The sequence below is a fragment of the Pseudophryne corroboree genome, chromosome 12 (assembly GCF_028390025.1).
Source record: "Pseudophryne corroboree isolate aPseCor3 chromosome 12, aPseCor3.hap2, whole genome shotgun sequence".
Lineage (NCBI taxonomy): Eukaryota > Metazoa > Chordata > Amphibia > Anura > Myobatrachidae > Pseudophryne > Pseudophryne corroboree.
Window position 1 is genome coordinate 32596934 of NC_086455.1, and position 25184 is coordinate 32622117.

At 40.6% G+C, this 25184-nt stretch overlaps 1 long non-coding RNA gene and 1 pseudogene across 1 annotated transcript in view; both read right to left on the minus strand.

Moving 5' to 3' along the window:
- LOC134980463 (uncharacterized) overlaps positions 1-25184 on the minus strand; it is a 120299-nt gene that overhangs the window by 26189 nt on the left and 68926 nt on the right. The gene's annotated exons all lie outside the window — the stretch shown is intronic.
- LOC134981920 (5S ribosomal RNA) lies at positions 8277-8395 on the minus strand (annotated as a pseudogene).

Here is a 25184-nt window from a genome sequence, read left to right on the forward strand (position 1 = left end):
TGTAACATATGTATAATTTCATTGCACAGTCTGGAACCTGATCCCTTGAGTAGGGGATGGGCCCCTGGGCAGTTGGGCCCACCGGGGGTTTCCCTTGTGGCCCAGTCCGGGTGCTGTGCATGTGCATATACTTTATCGATGGTCATCATGGTTAGAGAATGAAGCTTCCTCAGAGGTGCCATTTTACCACTTCTAACAGCAACCACATCAGACACACAATCTGAAAGGCATGACTGCAGGTCTACCTTGTACAGTATGTAAGATGCATATAACTCCCTGACTGTACTTCCCTACACTACTGTAACTAGTGCCTTCCCTACCTCATTCCACCTCTCTAAACAGTGTGGTGCAAGTGTCCACTGACTACTAAGGGAATAGCTTCTCATTGTAGCTTTGTGTACTTTCATTAAGTAGTCCTGACTCAAATCTTTATATATTTTTGCACGCTTCCTTTTTCTGTATCTCTTTTATGACACATACAGAATCACAGTGGAAAATCTCTTCTTTTTCACTAGTGTGCTTAGTCTGCCCATTTCAAATCTAGAGTATCTACTGTGTGCCAAGTGCTTAGGATTGCACACTGGAAACAGGCTGCCAAGACACTGGGAACAAAACTCAAGGAACTTAAGATAACAGAATAAGTATACCATGAACTCTTGGGTATCCGTTCACATGGTCGACCATGTTATGGTCGACAGTCATTAGGTCGACCACTATTGGTCGACATTGACATGGTCAACATGGACACATGGTTGACACATGAAAATGGTCGACACATGAAAAGGTCGACATGAGTTTTTTAACTTTTTTTTCTTTTGGGGAACTTTTCCATACTTTACGATCCACGTGGACTACGATTGGAACGGTAATCTGTGCTGAGCAAAGCGGTAGCGGAGCGAAGGCACCATGCCCGAAGCATGGCGAGCGAAGCGAGCCATGCGAGGGGACGCGGTGCACTAATTGGGGTTCCCAGCCACTTTACGCAAAAAACAACACAAAAAAGTTAAAAAACTCATGTCGACCTTTTCATGTGTCGACCTTTCGTGTGTCGACCATTTTCATGTGTCGACCATGTGTCCATGTCGACCATGTCAATGTCGACCAATAGTGGTCGACCTAATGACTGTCAACCATAACATGGTCGACCATTCATACCGGAACCGAACTCTTGATAGCCAGAACAGGATCAGAAACTGTGACAGCTCACATTTACCAATAACATGACTACAGGGACAGACAGAGTTTTAAAGGTGCAGCTCATTAGTTGCCAGGCAATGTAGATGACCAAGATATAATGTAAAACCATCACGGATAAGAGTACAATTTTACAATTACAAAGACAACAGTAAGCAGGAACCAGAGCTTCAAGCATTTACACCATCCCCTAAAGCAGAGAGCTTTTTGCCAGGGAAAGACATTTTCCTGATCTGGTGGTTTGTATGATAAAAGTACACTGTCATTAATGTCCAGAGTCTGTGAACTTCCCATTCCCATGGGAATATTTTTCTGAGTATTTGTCATCAGTGACAATTCTCTCCTACCTAGCATGAATGAAGACAGCATCACTCAGCTGTTAGCAGAACCAAATTAAGTTCCCAAAGGCTCAAAGAATGTAATATTTGACCTCTCTCTTCTTATTATTCATACCATAAAAACCTACGTACATAAAAACCTACAGGTACTGTATGCTCCAACATTATTCTCCATTATAGTCTCATATAGTGTATATGTGACAATGGGGCGTATTTATCAATTAACATGTGCAGATTATTCCCCAAAGCCAATCATTTTGGGGGCTACAAACAAATATTAAGAATCCCCCAGATATACCATGAAGAGGTCGCAGCAATTTTCTATGATACAGTATCTACCTTGGCCACTACATTTTGTTTATTGGTTTCTATGTGGGTTGGTATGCACTCAGATTTACCAAGCTGAGGATTGTAAAGCAATCTGGACCTTGGCCCCCATAGCTAACCGCAATTTCTATGGGCTATCAGTGATTTTTTCGGAGAGGGATGCTCTGTGTCCCCACACAGGAAGTCAAGTGACAGTGTAAGTTATCACTCTGCTTCCAGCTCTTCGTCTGGATGGTCTCTTATCGAAGACTGTCTCCCGGCAAGAGCTTCTTATAAAAATTGCGTGAATATTAAATTATTCTTGCTGTGAATAAAATATTTATCACATCCATATTTAAGGTTAAGATTGTGATAAATATGCTGCTTTTAGGGCCTAATTCAGACCTGATTGCAGTAACAAACTTGTTCTCTAATGGGCAAAAACCGTGTGTACTGCATTTGGGCCAGATGTAACATGTGCAGAGAAATTTAGATTTGGGTGGGCTATATTGCTTCTGTGCAGGGTAAATACTGACTGATTTATTTCTACACTGCAATTTAGATTTCTGTTTAAACACACCCCACCCAAATCTAACTCTCTCTGCACATGTTATATCTGCCCCACCTGCAGTGCACATGGGTGGTCATTCCGAGTTGTTTGCTAGCTGCCGATTTTCGCAGTGCAGCGATTAAGTGAAAAAACGGCAATTATGCACATGCACTAAGTACTTTCACACAAAACTTTGTTGATTTACACAATCTTGAGCGACGTTTTTTCATCGCTCGAGTGATCGGTGTGTGATTGACAGGAAGTGGGTGTTTCTGGGTGGAAACTGGCCATTTTCAGGGAGTGTGCTAAAAAACGCAGGCATGCCAGGCAAAAACGCAGGAGTTGCTGTAGAAATGGGGGAGTGGCTGGCTGAACGCAGGGCGTGTTTGTGACGTCAAACCAGGAACTAAACGGACTGAGGTGATCGCAGTCTAGGAGTAGGTCTGGGGCTACTCAGAAACTGCAGGGAATTATATAGTAGCAGTTCTGCTAATCTTTCGTTCGCTAATCTGCTAACATAAGATACACTCCCAGAGGGCGGCGGCCTAGCATTTGCAATGCTGCTAAAAGCAGCTAGCGAGCGAACAACTCGGAATGAGGGCCATGGTTCTGCACAACTGCTAACAAATTTGCTGCTGCCATCAACTCTGAATTACCACCATAGTTTTGTCCACTAGAGAACAATTTTGCTGCTGTGGTCAGGTCTGAATTAGGCCCTTAATTCAGTATTACACAATAAAAAATAACATGAGCATATATTATGAAAACAAGTGACTACAGTCACGTGTAACTATGAGTACTGTGCATTATGTATTTATACAGTATCTATTCGCACTATCATACATGTTCATTTTGATACTGTATATCAGAAAATAAAGAAGGTTATATTATCTATTTCTCTTTTAATCCTACAGCTTTTTAATAACAAAACAGTAAACAATAAAGATTTTATGAAATGTATCATAATTATGAAATGTATTATAAAATCATAAACATATTTAAACATATAAAACCACTCAAAAATGATTTAGATTGCCCATCTCTACGCTTATATCACCTACCTTATACACACTTATAGGTCATACCTGTGTCACACCTATGGAACATACAGTAGGTCATACCTATGTTACATACATGATACTGTACATACAGTACAGATCACACATATCACGGTTATTTTTATCACTATACCCAGGTACCACCAATGTCACACACCTGTTATACACTGACAATACAGGTCATGGTGGCGATTACTTAACGTATGCATGGGCTGCTTTTCATAAGTCCATGGAATTTTCTGTCACTGCTCTGTTTTCACTTTGTTGACCAGAGGTGTAACTGTGGGAGACAACGGAGTCGGCTGCCGCCGGGCTCCTGCTCTGTAGGGGGGCACCTCTTCTCCCATTCTGTGTGTTCAGCGACACCATTCAATTAATTTAATTGATAGCGCGGCTATCTTCCTCCATGCACCTTACAAGTTACACCCTCGTTATTATAGATACACTTTTTACAAGTGTCATACCCAGGTTTAGAACCCACAAGTTATTATACTGGAAGCAGACACCTTAGCTTGAGAATTCTAACTATATGAAGTTATTTCTCTGACAATTACAAGTAGCTTCATATAGTTAGAATTCTCATACTTCCTATACAGGAGCAAGAAGCTCCATCAGTAAGGTGCCTGCTACCAGTATAACGGTCATGGGTTCTAATCCTGGGTATGACTGTTAAGAAATGTGATTAAAATGAATGACAATGAAATGTATATGTACATGTATACATTTTTTTCAGAAAACTCCACACACAGAGATTTTATATACGGCCCCTTGATGAAGTCTGTGCGACGAAACGCGTTGGTAGACCTGTACCTACCTCATATCCAGATAAGGAATTACCTTTTTATTGATTCTATTGTAGTTTTTATATATTTGAAGTTCTTTAGTCCAGCTGTGATTTGTATTGTTGTCCCATTTTTTACGTCACATGTTTTTACTGATATTAGATTGTTTTAACTACTAATAAATTGTTATTTATTCAATTCACATTGATATCTGCTACATTGATTTAACACCAGTGGTCGCTACGCATCCCTCATCCTTTGTTTATCATTTCTATTTATTTCAGGGAAGTTACCACCCCTGTTTTTTATTGAGGGTTTAAGCTGATGCCCCGTGAATACAATAGGGGAGTGTTTTTAAAAACGATTTATCATTACCACATACATAGCATATCTGAAACGTGTTCCCATCACATGTGGCGCATTAATAATCTGTTTCTAGACATATATATATATATATATATACACACACACACACACACACACACACACATTTATCTATATATGGGGGGGCACCGATATTTATTTTGCCTCTGTGCAACTGAGACAAACTTACGCCACTGTTGTTGACATAGCTTAACTGACCCTTATGATTTACATATGTACATATGAGCATTCAGCAAAACACTGGATGAATCATGAATGCAGAATAATCATATTGCCTTGTGTTTACAACTGTGTCATGTTCAATCCCAAAACTATCAATAGAATTTCAGGAGCATTGGAACCTCAGATGGCAGTTTATTCAGAATGATTGCACAGATGTTCTTACTGTTGAAAGTGTTTATCGAAAGAATATATGCTTTGTTTTTTTTATTGTTTTTTATTTGATGATGCAGGTGTGACTGTCACTTACTTCATGGTTAATGTTGCAGTGTTACCTAAACTTATTGCTAGACTTAATTGTAATGGATCCTTTATGATTGCAATTTTAGTAAGAAGATCACAGCTCAGAACTACAGATGCAGCCAGTAAGCTGGAACAGCTACACTATCTGCAAAATTTTCCAGACAGCGTGGGCCAAATAATGTAGCTTCTGCTGGAGTGCTCTCTAAATTATTGACATGGACTGATTAAGGGTCCTAATCACACTAGGCTCAAATGCTCATATCAATCTCCTCCTCCAATATTTAGATTACAAACCACTATCTGAAAGATACATTGGTAGCCTGGGATTGGCATAAAATATAACGTGTATCTAAGTGACCATTATACAATACAGAGAACGTTCCAGTGAGCAAAATAGAATATAGTGAATGTCATACATTATTGAGAGCGTCTCAGTGACCAACATATAAAAGAGAACATCCTATTGATTGAAATGCACTACAAAGAGCATTCCAGTGACCATCATCCAGTACAGAGATAATCCCAGTGACCAAAATACATTACAAAGACCTTTCTTGTGATTGACATTCAATACAGAAAGCATCCAGCGCCCACCATAAGAATACAAAGAGCATCATAGTGACTGCCATCCCAGTGAACATCCGATTGTACAGAGTATTCCAGTATCACAAATCAGCACTCTGTGCTGTCTTAACAAGTCCAAAAGCACAGCATGCTGGTCCGATCCCCTGACCAATAGGCAGTCTGGCATTCTCCTCTCCTCCAGTGACAGTTGCATGCAGGTTCCTGCTGACTGCATCTGGCCATTACACCAAGACTCCAACATTTTCCCCATACCACAGCTTGTCCTATCATCCTTATGTTATTCATATGAAGTTAACGATCTGGTGACTGTAGCTTGCTGAACATTTAGGACCTGTTTCAGGGTTTGGAGCAAATCTAACAAAGGAGCAAAATCCAGTAGGAGCAATTTACTCCAGTAACAATAAATGTTGCAATGCCAGGGGTGCAAATGCATTAATATTTTTGTATGCAGGAAAAAAATTGTCAGCTTCTGAATGTAGTGAACAAATACTGGACAGCTCTGCTCTTACACTGATCTTTAATAAGTTACAGGAACAAAGGCCCTCATTCCGAGTTGTTCGCTCGCTGCTAATTTTAGCAGAATTGCTAATAGGCTAAAATCCGGCAGTTCTGTGTATGCGGTATGCACAGCAGGGCGCACGCGCTAAGCAAATTTACATAAAACTATGCTATTTTACTCACAGGTGAACAAAGCTTTTCAATCGCTCTGCTGATTGACAGGAAGTGGGTGTTTCTGGGCGGAAACTGGCCGTTTTCAGGGAGTGTGCTAAAAAACGCAGGCGTGCCAGGTAAAAATGCAGGAGTGGCTGGAGAAACGGAGGAGTGGCTGTCCGGACACTGGGCGTGTTTGTGACATCAAACCAGGAACTAAATGGACTGAGGTGATCGCAATCTAGGAGTAGGTCTGGAGCTACTCAGAAACTGCAAGGAAATTGCTTTTGTTAGCAATTCTGCTAATATTAGCAGAATTGCTAATCGTTTGTTAGCAATTGCTAATCTTTCGTTAGCAATTCTGTTATGCTAAGATACACTCCCAGAGGGCGGCGGCTTTGTGTTTGCATTTCTGCTAAAAGTAGCTAGCGAGCGAACAGCTCGGAATGAGGGCCATTGCCAGCAATTCAGTCTGTAGATTTAAAGATACTGTAGGTAATATTTAAAGATGTGCGCAGACCCTCATGTTTTGCCAAAACTACCTTCGGTACAGTATTTTTTTATTTTTTTTTATTTTTCAGTTTTGGAAAAACCACCCTTAAGTGTTTTGGTTCAGATTTGGTATTGAATTTTTTTTTAAAAACAGCTAAAATTATGTTATTTGCCCCATCAGAGTCTGACCCACTCAAAGGTGGGGCCCGTAGTACAGTACAGTATTTCCCACACAAGTGGGAACGATAGCACTCTCCAGACTTCATGAATAGCAGTAATCAAAAATTGCATTTAATGAAAGAAAAAGATAGATCTCACAGTTCCAAAGCGAAATCCAAATAAACACCAATGTTTCGGGCCATGCCGGGACCTTTGTCAAGGTACATGTAGCACAGTCAAAGGGATTAGCAGCAGTCACATAGAAGTCAGGGAACTGGAACATGAGACACAGTCTCCCAGGCCCCTGTTAAATACCCAAACTAATTGGTGGAAAAGTGCCACTCCCACCCCTCAGAAAGGAGGAAGTGGGTGAAGAGCGGGGTGGAACGCACAGTCGAAATGCACGCGTCACTTGACTGCGCCCCGAAACGTTGATATGCTGTGGTTTCACTAAAGTTACGTTGCATCTACAAGTCTCTGAGTGCCGCCTCATTCTTCAGCTGTCTATATATATATACATATATATACATATATACCATATACATATTGTTTTTTTCATCCCTCCATCCCCTATTTAGCAACTTTATTTGAAGATAACAGCAGTAACACTACAAAAAACTTACATTCTTGATATAAAAAGTTAAAAAAATTTAAAACAGAAGAAAATAAAAAGAATTCCTGTGTCATGATGTCCATGGATAGTAGTCACCACATACGTAATAGTTTTTTTTACCTCACGTGCACCACACCTTTGTTATCTGCGTGTAAAAGTCAGTGGGTAGTTTTCTACCCAATGGGCCAATAGAGTTAGTCATTTTAGAGCTTTTTTGTTAGATACTGAAATTTGATACCAGGAAGTGTGTTTACTTCACTTTCTGCTTGTGTCTGAACAGTTGAGTATTTATCACTATCTATCAATGGTATGCAACCTTTTGGGTAGATACAATAGTGATTGTCAGTGGTGCTCCCAAAGGTCAATAGGCATAATTGAATATGAGAGTAAAGAAAAAAGAAAAAGTAACCTTTGTTGGGAGCACTCACTCTCTGAAACACGTTTGAATAATAAACAGTATGGTCTATACGGTGATATAGTAATGTGTGAATTAAAACATAACTTTTAATAGAAAAAAACTTTAATATAAGCACACAGACAAGATCAAAAAATAATAAATAAATGAATTAATTAGTCATGAAAAACAGAGTAATCTGTATCTGTGAATTAATTGATGAAGTCGTTGTCCATTAGTTGCATGTATGCTGAACATATATCCTAGTTTATGCAGGATCAACCTTTTACTAATGTGGTACAAGAAGTAACCTACAACACCAGGTATTCCCTGGTGGTCTCCCAATCGAGTACTGACCAGGCCCAATACTGTATTGCTTCCAAGATCAGACGAGATTGGGCATGTACAGTATGGTATGGTAGTAGGTTGCATATAACCATATGTTCAAGGTGTCGCTGTTTATAAGGGATATAAAATTAGTAACCGGAAAAATGTTATAATCCGTGATCCTCACTTCACTGATTAGAGCAAAGCCCTTATGAGGTTACTAATATGACAATCATTTCACCAGTTTGTAGCCCAAGATTAGGGATATACAAGGGTTTAATTCATCTGGTCAGTGCAGGTTTGACTTAAAACGTTATACGTTATACGTGCTGTATACTGGTTGGCTTGAAAGGGCCAGTATGAGATATAGGACAGTAACGTCTCTGTTATCAGTCAAATTTACTTATTGGAGGTGTGAGCACATCAATTGAAAAATTAAGACTGTCACAAATTCTAACAAGAGAAATCACAATAAAAGTGTAACCATGTTGTTTTAAAGAAGCTGGAACTGTAACAAACTAGCCCTTCTGCTGTTCTCCCATTGTGCCTACATACTTGGTATAGGACGGGGAATGAGAGAGGGCAGGGCACAATTGCACAGCCAGAAAAAAGAATAGCAGACTAGTCAGCACTTGTGGTAGCAAAGAGATACCCCTGATGTGTACAAAAACACAGCGCAGGTGGTTCGTCTCAGTGCTGATCCAAAAAGTGCGATACAGTCATATATAAAAGATAGGGAATCAAAGATGGACAATTTGATTTTAAATAGAGAATCCAAAAACAGACACTATCAGGCTGGGATGGATTACACTGTGTTTCCAAAAAAGGTTACAAATTTGCATTTGTAGCAATTTATGATATACATTAGTACTCAAAACTGGACACATACAGATGAGTATAATGATACATTCACTTGTATCTAGAATAATTCTGTGCTGAAATAACATCAAGCAGCTAAGGAAAAATTTGGGTCAATATAACAGCTGAATCACCAAGGGTTAATGTTCTCTATGTACTCACTAAGGAGCCGGCGTGTCTGGTAACATTATACATAAAGCTGAAACATAGCCAGGGAATAGGGATAATATTAGACAGTAAGTAATAATAATTTTTTAGCAACTTGCTAGAAGAATAATAAAAATTGAGATACTTAGTTTCCCTTTGTGTATCCCTGCTGATGGTCTGCCGCTGGCCACTGATATGCACGCAGTGTGTGGCTCAATGGATCGCCTAATGCGTCCTGCCGGTTTCCTGCCAGTCACGTAGGTGCGCCCTCCGTGACTGAAATCACATCACCCAACGTACGTTTCACAGGAGCTTGTTCATGAGTAGCGTGAGCAATGAGCATGCAGAGCTCTACTATATCTGGAAGGCCACCAATCACGACTCTCCCAGCTAGATAGTTATAGCGGAAAAAGATTGTTAATCACGCTGTACTTGTGTTTGTTTAAATGATGAGCTTTAATCAGGGAGTTGTTCCCAATACTATAGCACTACTACCTAATGTGCATTTATGATTGACACACAATTAATAGGAATTGGAGAGTGTTTTATACAATTTATGTATATTAAACATAGGAATATATCAAGGTATATATACACATATGAGAATGGAGAGATTTATATGAAAGGCAGGACTCACAGTTATGTGAGATAAATATAAATAAATTGTATTCATAAGTGGTGGTTACTATTGCAAATGGCAAGCAGCATGAAGAGAAAAATAGAACTTTAGTAAGCCTAATATTATTAGTGACTGGTTACCGTGTGTGTGCAGGAAATAACTGTAAATCATTTTTAACTTAACTTGTGGGGTGTATGTTGATCCAATGTGGTATAAAAATTGTGTAATCATGTAATATAATATTATGAATTGTGTGAAAGATGAGACGGACAGAAAAAAAACACATGAATTTATAATTTTGTGAAGACGTAGTGAAAATGACAATATTGTGTAAATAAGACAACAGAGCAATCTGTGCATATTGTTTGCTGAGCAATAAAATATAGTGTTTTGTGAAAAAGGTGACACCCCGCGAACATAAGTGTAATAACTAGTAAAGATTTACTCTCATATGAGTATTGTGTTGGTAAGCAGTGAATGTGTAAAAGTATATAAGCAGAGAATGTATAGATATTTAATAAGTGATTGGATTCTATGACACTATAACTGTATTTATAATGTTATGTTGTGATGCCTGTGCAGATATCTGATAGAAGGATATTGGATAAAAGAAGAAAAAGTGGAAATGTAGACGTGACAGACAGTTGCTCAGTGTTAATATTTTAAGAAAAAATGTGAAAAAATATGAAGGTGAAAAAATTGGTGAATAAAATATAACAAGTAAATAAAAGTGACACTCCCGTGAATAAAAATTGAATGTATGTGTAAAATGTATGTATATATAATAGAAATGTAACAAGAATGCGGTACATGTATGAGATAAGATTCCAATCTATATGCTTAATATCTGAAATAGAGTATAAACTAATTTAGGTTGGAAGAAATGCTCCAAAATTCATGGTTGCGTTGAGTCCTCCTGGATTCAATGAATCCAGTTTAAACGTCCATTCGCAATCTTTGTGTAACAGGGTATTGGTCCAGTCTCCTCCTCGTATTCCCTTTTTAACTTTTCCAAACCACAGATTTTAAGTTCATCCCACCATCCTGCATGATTATATAAGAAGTGTCGTGCCACAGAGGTGAGTTTCTTCATTTTTTCTAGATCCTTAGTTGCATTGCGAATGGATCCAACATGTTCCAGTGTCCTTTGCCTCAGAGATTGTGTAGTCATCCTACATACTGTTTGCCACAGCTGCAGGTAATGCAATAGATCACCCCTTCTGTAGAACAACTGATAAAATGTCTGAGTTTAATGGTTTTTCCATAGCGGTCCTGGTTGTTATCAGTCTTATGGATAAATTTACACGCTTTGCAGTGACCGCAAGGGTATGTACCTATTGTCACAGGTGTCTTCTCACTGGATTGCTGGAAGTGGCTGGTAACCAGCCTGTCCTTTAAATTCCTCAATCTCCTCCAGCTCATTGAAACTTGAGGACCAAGTTTTCCAGATAAGATGGGATCCAGGTGTAAAATTGCCCAGTGTTTTTGAATGGCATGTTTTACATGATGCCATTCTCGACAGAAACCACCTACAAATCTTATGGTGTGATCATCTTGTTTCTTTTGCTGTTTTTCAAAGATCAATTGCTCTCTATTGATTGTCTTGACACTCCTACTGGCTTTTTTAATTGACGTGTTGCTATATCCTCTTTCATGTAGCTGGATAGAGAGATCCTTACTTTTTTCTATGAATTTTAAGTCATCCGAGCAGTTCCATCTTAAACGTAGATATTCTCCCTTAGGAACATTTTCTATGGTGGGAGGAAATGTGAACTGGTCTGATGTAAGAAGGTATTGGATGATGTCACTTTCCTATACAATTTTGTGGACAGAATCTGGTTTCTGTCTTTATAGAACAGAACATCCAAAAATGGAAGTTCCTCTTGACTGATATGGTGGGTTAAGTGGATGTCGAGTTTATTGTTGTTTAAATACTCAATAAAAAGAAGTAGTAATTGTATATCACCTTCCCATATCATCAAGATATCATCAATGTGTCTTACCCACATGATGATGTTGGAAGTAAAGGTGTCATTTTGGTCACAGAACACGAATTCCCGCTCCCACCATCCGAGGAAGATGTTAGCATAAGTGGGGGCACAAGCTGCCCCCATTGCCATGCCTCCGGTTTCTAGGTAATATGTGCTGTTGAAAATGAAAAGATTGTGATTTAATATGAACTGGAGCAGGTCAGGAAGAAAAACATGGAATTTCTCCATTCCCTTCATATTCATAAAATAGTTGACAGCCTTTAACCCTCTATTATGTTTGATCGAGGTATAAAGGGCTTCGACATCCAAGGAGACCAGATATTGGTTCTCCTCAAGTTTAATATCATGAATTTTACGAAGGACATAAGTGGTGTCCTGGATGAAAGATGGAAGATTCAACACATGATGTCGTAAATGTAAATTGACAAAGATACTTGCTTTTTCCATGAGTGATCCAATACCTGATATGATCGGTCTACCTGGTGGTTTCATTATGTCCTTATGTACTTTGGGAAGCATATAGAAGGTGGGAATTCTCGGATGAGCTATCTGAAGGTATTGAAATTCAGAAGATGTAATAGTGCCTTCCTGATGGGCATTGGTGATGATTCTATCGTATCGTATCTTATAATTCTCCATGGGGTTAAGTAACACTCTTAGGTAGCATGTCTGGTCTTCTAACTGCCGACGTGCTTCCTGTAAGAGCTGTTCTCGGGGCCATATCACCACGTTACCACCTTTATCCGACGGTTTGATGATGACGTCCTACCAGGATTAAATTTCTCTTAATGCTTTCCATTCCCTTCTAGATAAATTGGAATTATGGAATCCTCTAATTTTCCTAAAATGGATTTGGTTGAATTCCTTTGATACCAATCTCATGAAGATCAGGACCTCAGGGCTAGTCTGTTCGATCGGAAAAAATGAAGATTTTTTCTTACAAATAAGTCTTGTGCTGACCTCCCATTGGGGATTAGCTACTGCTTGGGATTCTGATTCCAGGTCTCTCAAAGCTTCCAATGCTTCTCATTCCAGTCCTGATACCTCCAGTAGCTCTGTATTGTCCAACTCTTCAGCCAGATTAGGATTGATAGAGTTTGTTCCAGATTCCAGAGTTTTACTGTAGAATTTGGTAAGAAGCAACTTTCTACCGAACAATCTCAAGTCCTCCCATTTAAATCTGTTAAAGTTCTTGGTTGGACAGTAGGAAAGAGCTTTGCTCAGGACTTGGATCTGGTCTTCATTTAAACTATGTGTGGAAAGGTTAATAATCTTTAGTTTTGAGGAATTGTCCGGTAATGGTAGAGGATCTGAGGTTATCTCCTTTGTGTGTTCCATGCTGGTTGCCTCCTCAGGGGTGGTAAATCCCATTGTTGTTGCTGTCTTCCCCTTCCTCCTCTTCCGGCCCCTCCTTGTCTTTCATTTGTGGGATATTGTGCCCCTCTCCACCTTGGGGTAGCTCCTAAAAAATGATGTTGTGTGGAAATGTCACCATCTCCTCTGAAGTTGGTAGTTGATATTCCACTAGGAGTATATTCCGTGGTATCTTCGGTACCTGATGTATCCGCTTCAGATGAGGAATAATGTTCAGGGTTTTTTTGTGGCCATTGCTTCCAGGAGGGTTTATGCCATTTGAACATTTTGCCTGAGGAAAAATCCTTCTTGTCTCTCGCAAATGTATTCTTTTTTCTATCAATGATGGTTTGTTCATATGTCATAAAATCTTGTTTATTTTTTTAAAGCATAGTTGGAACTGTGAATCCTTCTCCAATGGCTCCAATTTTTTACTTAATTCTTCTAGATCCCGTTCACATCCTCCTAATATAAGGTGATAATGCTTACTCAGGATACTCATAAATTCCATTGAACATTTGAGGAGACTATTATCCCATTCTGTTTTGAGATTATCACTGGCCAAGTTGAAGGTGGGGAAGATTCTTGGTCTAAGGCCTCATGGTACTATTTTATTTTTGAGATAATTTTCTAACGTAGTAAGATCCCAGTTGGTTACTTCTTGTACCACACTAGTAAAAAGTTGATCCTGCATGAACTAGGAAATATGTTCAGCATACATGCAATGGACAATGACTTCATCAATAATTTCACAGATACAGATTACCCTGTGGTTCACGACTAATTCAGTCATTTGTTTATTATTTCTTGATCTTGTCTGTGTGCTTATATTAAAGTTTTTTCTATTAAAAGTTATGTTTTAATTCACACATTACTATATCACGGTATAGACAATACTGTTTATTATTCAAACATGTTTCCGAGAGTGAGTACTCCCAACAAAGGTTACTTTTTCTTTTTTCTTTACTCTCATATTCAATTATGTTTTGGTAGCAATAAGAGAAAAAAAACAGCCTTTATCACAGCAGAAATTCAGAGATGAAATCACTCATGCACTTTTATTGACAGATCAACCAGTTGATAGGGAGCTTGAAAAAGGTGAAAGGCCAAGTACAAGTGTTCAACATTTTCATTTGTAGAATTCCAGATAAGCCTAAGTGTTGCAAAGTTTGCCATAGCAAGAATCCATTTATTTTCAAAAAGTGCAATGTGAGTTTGCATTCAAAATGTTTTGAAAAATATGCAGCCCATACATGAGTACTTACCTTACATTTACTACTGATTAATACTGCTAACATACTGTTAATACTCAATACTAATCAATACTGTTGTAATTATTAGGGGTTTATATGAATAAATTAATGTTTTCTTGTAAAAGTTGTTTTTTCTCCAAAATGACTTAATCTGTTGGCCCGTTGGGTAGAAAACTGGCCAGTCTGTTTCTCAGAAATCGTTACACCGAAAAAATACTTGCCACCACATTTTTCTTATTTGGGTCAAAATTAACCATCCCTCAAGAAATCTCAAAAAAATTTCAACCGATTCAGGTACCGGGCCAAAATCGATTAAAATCTGAGATCTGACACTATGAAAAGATCCAAAACTGTGACTTCGTTTGACTTGGAATCTCAAGAATTCGGAACTGGGATTTGTTTTGAATTTGAGCCTCTAAATCTGGTGGGTTTGGATTTTTATAAAACTGAACTGCTCATTTCAAGTAATAATGTAAAAGGAAAAAATAACATGATTTTGTCTTTTACATTTTTGCCACTTTAAATATATGGGCTTATTACATTAATCGCTACACATTTTAAATTTGCCCCATCTGCTGTATAACATGGTATTGCAAAGGTGCATTTTGCTTCTGTTTCTGCATTTATTTTAATTTGCACCTAATTCTGAATGAGATCCTTATTCTGTTTGTACATTGTTATCTTAGAAATGATAGCTATGGATTTTCTTATGTGCAAAGGCAACACGAGTCTTCGGTCTGGAATATGTAATTGTAATTAATATAAGTGATAAGAGTAGCTTTTGCCATTTTGTTTTTTTGTGTTCTCCATTTATCTGTGTCAAGATGTTTTTGTTTGATCTTATGCCTTAGGAAATGGTTTTGTTTAAAGAAAGTGAAGGGCTGCCGATAGTACACTTCTTCCAAGTGATTAATATAATTGTTCTACGGTTCACATATCTCAGGACTCATTAGTGGTCACAGTCAAAAAGTCATGTTAGCAAAAGAAAATCTAATGAATTTAAAAAGATCAGAGGGATTGGTGATTTAGAATACACAATAATTAGGTATAAAAAAATACAACTGCCTGTTAGAAATTAACCCGTTACACTGTACGGATACACTGTCAACAAGGCAAAATGTGAAATGTATTCTGTTGTCATAATGACTCACATAAAATATAGGGGGTGATTCCAACTTGACCGCTCGCTGCCGATTTTCACAGCGCAGCGATAAGGTGAAAAAAAACGTCATTTATGTGCATGCGTATGCTAGAGATGAGCGGATTCGGTTTTACTCGGATTTACTCGGTTCTCAAAATGGCATCTTATTGGCTCACGGATGTCACGTGTTTTGGATAGCCAATCAGATGCCGTTTTGAGAACCGAGTAAATCCGAGTAAAACCGAATCCGCTCATCTCTAGCGTATGCCCCGCAATGCGCACGTGTGATGTACGGGTACAAAGTCCTTTGTGGTTGTGCTCAGGTTCTAGCAAAGTTTTACTTCGTACTGGTGGCCGCAAGAAGATTGACAGAAATGGGGCGTTACTGGGTGTCAACTGACCATTTTCAGGGAGTGTTTGCAAAAATGCAGGCATGTCTGGAAAAACTGTTATCATTCAGGGTGCTGGGGAAACAATTGCCTTTTTTCTTGCTCAGAAATACCCCTTCCTTTCGAGCACCTGAATGATATCACTAAGCTAATTGAGCATTTACCAATCTATATGTCTGTTGTGAGAGGCAGAGAGGTTCCTGCATTAGGAGGAGGTGCAGGCCCTGACATGCCACATGGAGCATTATGGGGTTGCTCCAAGGTAGGTAGCTCTTAGCTTAGACATATTTTAGTAAGGAGCCATTATCATGTGGCTCCTTGCTGGTTAATATCAGACCCAGATTGGGGTAATGGAGGTGTGAGGTGTGGTGCCTCTGGACTGGCTGAGCTGGATGGCTTTAGTGTGGCATACCTTTACATTCTATTAACACTTTTCACTTATTAATTTTCTAACACTATTTCTCTATTTTAATTACATTTTATGTTTGTATCACCCCCTCTATAGCTTCGGCTTCCTAAATACTAATTTATTAACACTATAGTTTTTTACACTGGTATGCCACGCTGGGCTTTCTGGCTCATTCTGGTGTTTTGGGGTGCCACACCCTGCACCTAGATATAGCGCTAGGGACCCCAAATATACAGAGAGGCCTTGATGCGGCTTTGGGGCTTAACCACACATTTGCGCAAATATGTGTAACGAAGATCTCTGAATTTTATTATCATGTGGGATTTATATCTGGTTACTGTTATCATTCAGGGTGCTGGGGAAACAATTGCCTTTTTTCTTGCTCAGAAATACCCCTTCCTTTCGAGCACCTGAATGATATCACTAAGCTAATTGAGCATTTACCAATCTATATGTATGTCTGGAAAAACACAGGCGTGACTGGGCATTCGCTGGGCGGGTGTATGACGTCAAATCCGGACACGAATAGGCTGAAGTGATCGTAAGCGCTGAGTAGGTTCAGAGCTACTCAGAAACTGCACAAACTGTTTTCGCAGAGCTCGGCTGCACATGCGTTCGCACTTCTGCTAAGCTAAAATACACTCCCCAGAGGGAGGCAGCATAGCGTTTGCACTTCTGCTAAAAACAGCTAGCGAGCGATCAACTCGGAATGACCCCCATAGTTAGGGTTTTATTAATGTGTAGACAATAGCCCTCATTCCGAGTTGTTCGCTCGCAAGCTGCTTTTAGCAGCATTGCACACGCTAAGCCGCCGCCTACTGGGAGTGAATCTTAATTTAACAAAATTGCGAACGAAAGATTCGCAATATTGCAAAAAGACTTCTCTGTGCATTTTCTGAGTAGCTCGAGACTTACTCTTCCAGTGCGATCAGTTCAGTGCTTGTCGTTCCTGGTTTGACGTCACAAACACACCCAGCGTTCGCCCAGACACTCCTCCGTTTCTCCAGCCACTCCCGCGTTTTTCCCAGAAACTGTAGCGTTTTTTCACACACTCCCATAAAACGGCCAGTTTCCGCCCAGAAACACCCACTTCCTGTCAATCACACTCCGATCTCCAGAACGAAGAAAAAACCTCGTAATGCCATGAGTAAAATACCAAACTTCATAGCAAATTTACTTGGCGCAGTCGCAGTGCGAACATTGCGCATGCGCAATTAGCGGAAAATCGCTGCGATGCGAAGAAAATTACAGAGCGAACAACTCGGAATGACCACCCATGTGCACACTGCAAATCTGTCCCGCTATGAATACCAGTACAGATTTTAGTAGCGCTACTGTTCAGAAATTCCAGTCTCCTTTTGGAATCCCTGCAAAAAGCTTGCACTTCCTGCAAGGACTTTCTCTGCACTACCGGCACTGGCAGCCAAGTACTGTCAGCAAAGTGTTACTTTAAAACATACTTGCCTACTTCGCTTTCCTCTCTGGGAGATGCCTGAAGAGGAGAAGCAGGTGTTTGGTGACAGGGGCAGGACTGGGCTAATAGGCTCCACCCCTTACAGGTAATACACTGTGATTGGTGATCATTCACATATGGGCGGGCTAAACTGACACAATTAGCATAGAATCACATCATTAGGCCCCGTCTTCTCCTCAAGTACCTTAGATTCACTGTATTTATCTCCACATTCTGCCCACTTCGCTAGGAAGTGGGCAGGATGTGGGAGGGGTGTCTACTCCTCCGGGAGTGCAGGGGACTACCTGCTGTGTCTCCAGCAGAATCCAGGAGAGTACAGAAGTATGCTTTAGAATGTGAGTGAACACCCAGGACACACTAGTTAGACCAGATTGGGGAGGATCTTCTCTGGGTTTGCATTATCCCTATTACTAGGTATATAGGTAACAAAGTGTCAGAAAGCATAGATTTATGCAGCTTGTTAAGTTGAGCAGACAGCACAATCCTCATTGCGACTATGTCGATGCACTATTCTACTAAATACTAAAATGGTGATAATCCCTGCTTCAGAAAAATAGTCAGAAACTGGGGTTATCACTGTTTCATAAATAGATCCATTAGCGGTAATTAAAAAATTGTCATTTATAAAAGGTTTACTTACCACATTTTTTAAACTAATATTCATCTCCTGCTCATTCAGACAACCCTATTTTGATGTGGATGTTGGCAAGCAGTCTGCAGTCCATAATATAATAAGAAAACTAAAAACACAGAATATTTAAGGAAATCTCTGTTCTGATCTTATGGGAAACAGTGATCAGTCCGTATATGTGAATATATTACTGATATCAAAGCTGCATGAGACAGGCAGTGACACGGGGGCTAATTCACACCTGATCATAGCCGTGCAAACTTTTGCACAGCTACGATCAGCCACCCTGACATGCGGGGGGACGCCGAGCACAGGACTAGTCTGCCCACATGTCTGTCCCTCCCCTCGCCGCACAGGTACCAAAGCATCGCCACGCACAGGTACATAAGCATCGCACGGTGGTGATGCTTTGGTACCTGAAGAGTAGTTCTTTACCAGTGCAGCTCCTGCGCGCTGGCAGGGAGCTACCCGTCGCTCTCCGGGTTGCAGCGGCTGCATGTGATGTCACGCAGCTGCCGCGGCCCGCCGCCCCCCCCGGTCAGTTCGGGCATGTCTGCGTTGCCTGGACCATGCTCCCAAAATGGTGGCCCAATGCCGCTGGCCCACCCACTCCCGGCGATCACTGGGCAGAGATGCCGATCGCATCTCTGGCATGCGCTAGTGCACTGCGGCGCATGTGTAGTTCAGACCTGATCGCCCGCTGTGCGAAAATGCACAGCAGCGAGCAAGTCTGAATTAGACCCACAATGTAATGAGGGGAATGGAAGCAGCAGGAAGCCACAGGCTGAGAGTTATATAGTGGAAGGGGCGTGGTCACTAGCAGCACATAGTTAATCAGAAAATGAGTGATGTGTTAGTGACAGCAGGGCAGCATAAGACAGGGGCAGTGACACGATGCAAGGAGGGGAATGGAGGCAGCACAAAGCCACAGCCAGATAGTACTATAAATATGTGTCCTCTTTCAGTCTTGCTGCTTTGTGTATGCAATACAGCAGGCAATTCCCAGCATAGCGTTGCGCATGCTACGCTATGCCGGCTTTTGAATGGGAGTTGGCGGTTGCACGTGTATGCACCCTCCCGCCGCCCATTCATTCTAATGGAAGCTGGCTAGCAATATGTACAAATAGCGGCCCCACTGCAAAGCACTGCTATACACTGCAAAGATGTAGTGGGACACATCTGTAGTGGAAGGAGCAGAGTCTCCCAGCAGCAGTATATCAGGAGATAAAAAGAAAAGATACAGCACTAATAAAGGATATAAACAAAGTTATAATATTCAAATAAAATAATTATATATTTTAATATATAAATAAGAGCACATAGATTCATAAACAAACATGGGGATCGAATGGTATGAGCTCATACCATTACTTCTGGGAAGGGATGGACAGTTCAAAGGCAGGCTCTTTATCCTAAACAATTATCCAATTTGCAAATGTATTACAAGCTCTGTGGTCAAAAGTTAGGATCCAGTTGGCTTTGGTTCCAGGTAGCAACAGAGTCCAGCACATGATAAACGGTATCCTTAGTCCACAGTTGGTATACTGGAAGGGTGGATGTAGAGCGCTTGTGCAATGTGGATAAAAAAGTTCCTTCCAAGGTTGCCCACTAGTATGGCATTGGTCTTCTGATGCATTTCACTACTCAGAGAAGCTTTATAAAAGGTCCATTCACAGACTGCATCTAGCTTCACTGACACTGAGCTGGGTGGCAGATTTTACCTGGGGAGGCTGCAGCCTTGAAGCCCATAGGTAAAATCTGCCATTGGTCACTTGCAATCCACAATGATTCTAGTGTTACTGGACTACTACTTTCACACAGCTGGTGAGCTGTATGACCAGGGCTTAAAGTGGAGGGGAACTAGGTGGAACTGAGTTCCACCACCTGTAGTGGTAGGGGGAACTAGTTCCACCACCTCCATTGCCCTGCACAGTAATTCCAACAGAAAAACATACCCCATCACCTACATCAATAGATGATAAAGGTGGCACTAGTGCTGCTAATGAGCTGCAGCCACCTCCTTCTTTCTCAGCTACTGGTGGCTCCATGGTCCTCCTCCATTTACAGCCCACCCCTCCTGGTACTCACACATGCTGTGTCTGTTGGACAGACACAGCGTAAATTAGTTCCACCACCTCTCCAGGACCACTTTAAGCCCTGTGTATGACACTTTGGTCCAATGAAGCTTCGCCCCATGGGAACCAGTGTATAACATGGCTGTACCTGCTATCTTTCCATAAATCAACACCACTGGTTAATTAACTGGGTTGTTCATAGATTGAGACATCCGCTGGTGTGTGCCTATATAACTATGCAGTATCAGCACCTGCACACACATCATTTCCAACAAAACATTACAAATGAATGGGTGTAGTAGTGTATGACGGCGGACGGGCTCACGGTGGCCAGCATACCGGTGCCGGAATCCCGACTGCCGGCATACCGACAGCTGTGTGAGCTCAAATGAGCCCCTTGCGGGCTCACTGCGCTCACCATGCTGCGGGCAAGGTGGCGCGCTAAGCGCGCCACGCTATTTATTCTCCCTCCGGGGGGGTGTGGACCCCCAAGAGGGAAAAAAAGTGTCAGTATGCTGGTTGTCGGGATTCCGGTGCCGGTATACTGTGCGCTGGGATTCCGACAGCCGGCAAACTGAAGACCACCCCAAATGAATGACATTGACAACAAATGTCACTACAATCTCATAGGTAATTAAAGACTAGAGATGTGCGCCGGACCATTTTTGCTGGATTTGGATTTGGCTCTGATTCATCGTTCTGGTTTTGGATCTGGATTTATTTTATTTTTTTTAATTTACAACAAAAGCTAAAATCATTAATTTAGGCCTTTTTTGTTCAGAGTATTTGCTGCATTCAAATCTGATCAGTCACATCACCAGGAGGATTGGGCTGTTTATTATTAACCTCAATAACATTAATTTCCAGTCATGTCCAGTCTATTTTGACCACGTCACAGCATTACAATATTGGCCAAAGGCTGCAGTGAGCTGGCTGGTTACCAAGCGACAGAGCAGTGGCACAACACACGGCAGTTTATACAGTGCATCCGGAAAGTATTTTTCCAGATTTTGTTATGTTACAGCCTTATTCCAAACTGGAATAAATTCATTTTTCCCTCAAAATTCTACAGACAATACCCCATGATGACAACGTGAACATTTTTTTTAGATTTTTGCAAATATATTTAAAATAAAAAGCTAAGAAATCACATGTACATAAGTATTCACAGGCTTTGCTCAATACTTTGTTGATGCACCTTTGGCAGCAATTACAGCCTCAAGTATTTTTGAATATAATGCCATAAGCTTGGCATACCTATCTTTGGGCAGCTTCGCCCATTCCCCTTTGCAGCACCTCTCAAGCTCCATCAGGTTTGATGGGAAGCATCGGTGCATAGCTATTTTCAGATCTCTTCAGAGATGTTCAATTGGATTCAAGTCTGGACTCTGGCTGGGCCACTCAAGGACATACACAGAGATGTCCTGAAGCCACACCTTTAATATCTTAGCTGTGTGCTTAGGGTCGTTGTCCTGCTGAAAGATGAACCGTCGCACCAGTCTGAGGTCAAGAGCACTCTGGAGCAGGTTTTCATCCAGGATGTCTCTGTACATTGCTGCATTCATCTTACCGTCTATCCTGACTAGTCTCCCAGTTCCTGCTACTGAAAAACATCCCCACAGCATGATGCTGCCACCACCATGCTTCACTATAAGGATGGTATTGGCCTGGTGATAAGCAGTGCCTGGTTTCCTCCAAACATGTCGCCTGGCATTCACGCCAAAGAGTTCATTCTTTGTCTCATCAGACCAGAGAATTTTGTTTCTCATGGTCTGAGAGTCCATCAGATGCATTTTAGCAAACTCCAGGTGGGCTGCCATGTACTTTTTACTAAGGAGTGGCTTCCGTCTAGCCACTGTACCATACAGGCCTGATAGGTGGATTGCTGCAGAGATGGCTGTCCTTCTGGAAGGTTCGCTTCTCACCACAGAGGAATCCTGTAGCTCTGAAAGAGTGACATCGGGTTCTTGGTCACCTCCTGACTAGGGCCCTTCTGCCTCGATCACTCAGTTAAGATGGTCGGCCAGCTTTAGGAAGAGCCCTGGTGCTTCCAAACTCCTTCCACTGTGCTCATTGGGACCTTCAAATCAGTAGATATTTCTCTATCATCCATCTGGGGGACTCAGAATTGGGTTAGAGTGTGTGAGTCTGGAGTTTGGCACAAGCTATGAAAAGAATTAATTACTCCCCCTTTAACCCCTCCCATCAACCCCCTGTTCACAGGAAGTGCTCCTCGGTTTTAGTTTTGTGCCTTGGAGTGAAGGCACACTTTTGTTTTGCTCCTAGCTTTTAGTTAGGTTTTATTAATATAATTAATTTATATTTGTTTTTTTTTGTTGGTGTTAAGTCCCTACTGTATCTCTATTAAGGACATAAGCAATTTATATTAAACTGAAGTGAGTATTTACCTACCATGCAGATTTTCATGTGCACCAAGCAAAAATACAGTAGTTATGCTGCAGGTCTCAATATCTTGCCATGTGCTTTGTGGTCACACTTGCACAGGGCGCACATGTTTTGCAGTTCGTAAATGACCTTGATGTGTATTGTGTCTTCATTACCATACAAAACAAGGAAGCATTATACTATAATACTAAAAATACAATAAACACTATTGTCAACGCAGATACAACAGATGCACGCTGTAACGAACACCTCCCGAAATAAAGGGTTAGTGTACAAATTTAATAAATATAAGTTAGGGAAATTCTGGGCTCAAGGACACATTACATAATGGAATTAAGTGTGGTTTTATGTGACTCATACATTGGCATTCCTTTTAATATAGCAGAATAAATATATATATATATATATTTTTACCTTATGTATTTTAAATAGAGAAAAATAAATTTTCCATAATTCTTCCCACAGTTACTTTTATGGAACAGTAGCTGAGTTACCTGGGTTTAAATGCTCTAGTTATTAAGGTACAAGTGTTGTTTGTTTATTTATTTATTTTTGGGGGGAGAGGGGTGTCGTCAGTTGCCCTCATACCCAGATTTTGTTTATGTTCAGTTTTATAATCACTTTTCTATTGGGAAATGGGTTTAAAGTTTTCCTTCTATTATCAATGTTGTTATTCCAAAGCTTTTGGGTACACATTTCTTGTCTTTCTACCTCCAGAAATCAGTCAATTATTTTAGTTCATTGATTTATGGTTGTTTTAGTCAGTTATTTCAGGCCATTGAATTATGGTTATAATTTATATAATATGGCTATTTAATATATAATTATTTATATAATATAGTTATGGTATATAATTATGGTTATTTATTTCTGTCAGTTATTACAGTTCATTAAAGTGTTCATCCAAATCTATCCAGTGGCAGGCCCAGAACAGGCCCCCTGTGTCAAAGTTCTGCAACGGGAGGTCCGACCGTGACACCAACCCCCAAGTTTGCCTTCTGGGAACCAATGTTACCACTCTGTGAAGTTATCTTCCAAATCCATCAGGTGGAAGGCCCAAAGCAGGCTCCCTGGGTCAAAGTTCTGCCCATTGAATTCTGCTGTGAGGTCCGACTGGGACCTAACCCTCTGCTAAAACCTGTCCAGGATCCAACTGGACCACTTTGCATTGGTTTCTTGCCGATTGGTGCAGAGGTGTCTGAATGCATAACTAGAAAGACAAACAAACAGATCAATGAATGAAATATATATATATATATATATATATAAATGTTGTAAGAGGTAAGCTGCTCCTTGTTTAGTTTGTTTTGCCTACACATGTTTGGTTTGTTTTATTTAGGTTGTCAACCTGAAGAAAAGGCTTTACAGCCTTGAAACGTAATTGTGATGTAACCTTGACTTTTACTGTGTCAATAATGTGATTTTGAATACAAGACTGATATCACAAATCCGGTGAGTGCCGCCTCTCCCAGGTGGGTCCGGCTCTCCCATTAATAGAGCCAATGCGCTGGGTGCCTTCACAGAGATAGTATACACACAGCGGGCGGTGTGGCACGCCAAGCGACTAAAACAAACTAGCAGTCAAGTCTTCTGTTCAGAACAGAAGACTTGACTGCTAGTTTGTTTTAGTCGCTTGGAGTGCCGCACCGCCCGCTGTCTGTATATATATTGTCAAAGTCGAAAAATATAGCGACCTATGATGCCTTGTACTAACCCCATGCGCTTGCTCGCTGCACGTGCACATTCTCTCCCGTGCGTGCGCATATTCGCAGTTGCGTGACGGCGCCTCCACCGTCGTGCGCTCATGCGCGTGGTATGCGCATTTACGGTAGAGTTTGTGTGCGTCTGGCGGGTGACTCGATCGTTACATAGTTAATCCAAATAGTGTATTTTATAAGTTATGGTACCCTTAATAATATCAGTAAGTTTGTTTAGTGTAACTGGTTCATGGACAGAGAGATCCCTCTTTACATGATACGAAGGGTCAGACAGGCTTTGAGCAATGGTGTTTAGTATGTAACGGAAGAGTATTTTATTAGTAACATTCCGGTGTTGGTTTGAAAGAGATTAATCGCTCCTGCGTATAGTTATGTTTATAAGAAGTTTATGGACATTTACTGTATTTGCAGTTCATTATCCATGC